This window comes from Penaeus chinensis, chromosome 11, assembly GCF_019202785.1.
Source record: "Penaeus chinensis breed Huanghai No. 1 chromosome 11, ASM1920278v2, whole genome shotgun sequence".
NCBI lineage: Eukaryota > Metazoa > Arthropoda > Malacostraca > Decapoda > Penaeidae > Penaeus > Penaeus chinensis.
Window position 1 is genome coordinate 12,934,864 of NC_061829.1, and position 2,500 is coordinate 12,937,363.

At 47.1% G+C, this 2,500-nt stretch overlaps 1 protein-coding gene across 10 annotated transcripts in view; it reads right to left on the reverse strand.

Moving 5' to 3' along the window:
- LOC125030789 (leucine-rich repeat-containing protein 4B-like) overlaps positions 1-2,500 on the reverse strand; it is a 357,408-nt gene that overhangs the window by 177,295 nt on the left and 177,613 nt on the right. For 6 of the 10 annotated variants that reach the window (XM_047621081.1, XM_047621077.1, XM_047621078.1 and 3 more), the window contains one exon: positions 2,382-2,419. The exons of 2 other annotated variants lie outside the window; for them this stretch is intronic. The gene's annotated coding sequence lies outside the window, so the exon portion shown is untranslated. The remainder of the gene's footprint in view (positions 1-2,381; positions 2,420-2,500) is intronic. 2 more of the 10 variants (XM_047621080.1, XM_047621079.1) reach the window with 1 other exon arrangement.

Consider the following 2,500-nt stretch of genomic DNA (forward strand, 5'->3'; position numbering starts at 1 on the left):
TGTGCATTTCCAACTGGACAAGCACAACTGATGCAGAGTCAGTAGCTATACATCATGCCATTAAGAAAGGTAGTGAGCAGCAGCGACACTTGGCTGTCTTTACAGACAGCCAAGGCGCTCTCCACAGGCTTACTGCATTAATCCAGAAAACGTGATAACTAGGAATATCCTTCACTAAACTTCCAAACTATCAGAACGGGGTACTCAAGTGTCACTATACTGGATACCTTCTCATATAGGAATATCACTATGTGACAAGGTTGATCAATTAGCCAGGTTAGCACTTTCCCATGAAGATCAAATCAAATGAAAAAACGAGTTATCAAATGTCTTAGAGATTATGGGGTCAGGTATGGACCACTGAAAAGAGGAAAAAAGACGGACATGGTACTATCTGGCATTACGAGAGTATTGCTGGGACATCAAATTTAGACAAACCCTATAAAGTCTATCACGGACTGTCTAGGAGACAACAGGTTACATTAACTAGGCTACGCATAGGATATCAGTACACTATGCAATATGTACAGGATGCAGTTTTGGATGCAAAACCTGTTTCATATCACCACTGCAAACTGTGCAAGGCACCCAAGTCGCATAATCTCACTCATTACTTACTCTGTTGCATAAAGGCATCCTGTCGATCAAGTAGTACTGTTCACATATTAGCACTTGTTGATTATATTAACTTTATGATAGACACTGGTCTTGACTTTGACATGATTAGTGATATAAACGGTTTTTTACCAGCCAGATGATATTTTAATACAGTGATAATAGCACAGCCCCTCAAGCATGTATGTAACACTAAAGTTTGACTGATGGCCCTCTACAAAAATAGAAGCACAACCAGTTTGGATAGATGCTTTGGTATCTTACCCTTGGTTTTTGCAGGGCATATACACTGTTCTGTAAATAAATGTTATCAAATCATATCACATCTCTCTCTCTCTCTCTCTCACCCTCATCTTATTGTATTCCTTTGCCATCTTTATTTCTTTCCCTACTTCCTCCTTCCCTCCATTCCTTTCTCTCTCTCTTTCTCCCTCTCTCTCTCTCTCTCTCTCTCTCTCTCTCTCTCTCTCTCTCTCTCTCTCTCTCTCTCTCTCTCTCTCTCTCTCTCTCACTCTCATTCATTTTCTATTCCTTCGCCATCTCTCACACCTTGTTTTCGTCCCTCCTCTCCTTCCCCCTCCATTCATTCACACCGTTGAGGCAAGGGAGATTGCGTAGAGAGGATATGACACACGACCACCATAAATTACCGGAGAGGGAGAGGAGGGAGAGAGAAAGTGGGGGCGAGGAGGAGAGGAGGGAGACGAGGAGAGGGGAAGAGGAGGGAGAGAAAGAGAGAGGGAAGGAGGAGAGGAGGGAGACTGGCAGAGGGGGCAAGGGGGAGAGGAGGGAGAGGGAGAGAAGAGGAAGAGGGAGAGAGTAGGGAGAGGAGGCGAGGGGGAGCGGAGGGAGAGGGAGAGAGGAGGAAGAGGAAGAGGAAGAGAAGAGGGAGAGGGGGCTAGGAGGAGAGAAGGGAGAGGGATAGAGGAGGGAGATAGGAAGAGATGGAGAGGAGGGAGAGGGAGGGAGAGGGGAGAGGGCTTAAGGAAGAGAGGGAGCGAGGAGGAGAGGAGAGAGAGGGGGAGAGGGAGAGAGGAGGGGGAGGGAGAGTGGAGGGAGAGGGGGAGAGGGAGTGAGGGGAAGAGGAAGGAGAGAAAGAGAGGAGGAAAGAGGAGAGGAGGGAGACTGGTAGAGGGGGCAAGGGGGAGAGGAGGGAGAGGGAGAGAAGAGGAAGAGGGAGAGAGTAGGGAGAGGAGGCGAGGGGGAGCGGAGGGAGAGGGAGAGAGGAGGAAGAGGAAGAGGAAGAGAAGAGGGAGAGGGGGCTAGGAGGAGAGAAGGGAGAGGGATAGAGGAGGGAGATAGGAAGAGATGGAGAGGAGGGAGAGGGAGGGAGAGGGGAGAGGGCTTAAGGAAGAGAGGGAGCGAGGAGGAGAGGAAGAAGAGGGGGAGCGAGGGGGAGAGGAAGAAGAGGGGGAGCGAGGGGGAGAGGAAGGAGAGAGGGAGAGGAAAGAGAGGGAAAGAGGAGGAAGCGGCAGAGAGGGTTTTCAAATACAAACGCACAGGTACCAAGAGAGAGTATGTAAATGTTCATAACAAATACTATTACTACATCCCGTATATAACAGGGTGAGTGTATGGATGTATGGATAGATAGATAAATAGATATATATTGATAGATAGATAAATAGATATATATTGACAGTTAGATAAAATCGAAATGTATTGATAGATAGATAGATAAAAGAGAAGGAGTGGGATGGTGTTGACCGTATTAATTATAAAACAATACCAGAGTAAGAAAAATACAGCGGTATAATGCTACTTACCTTTCACGGGAATTCCGCCTTTGAACAGTCCTTCGCTGCTGAAAAGAGAAACCGGACACTCAGAGGACAATCGCAAGGATGATTTTGACTCCCTTGGATACTGAATTTCGCTAGGAAGT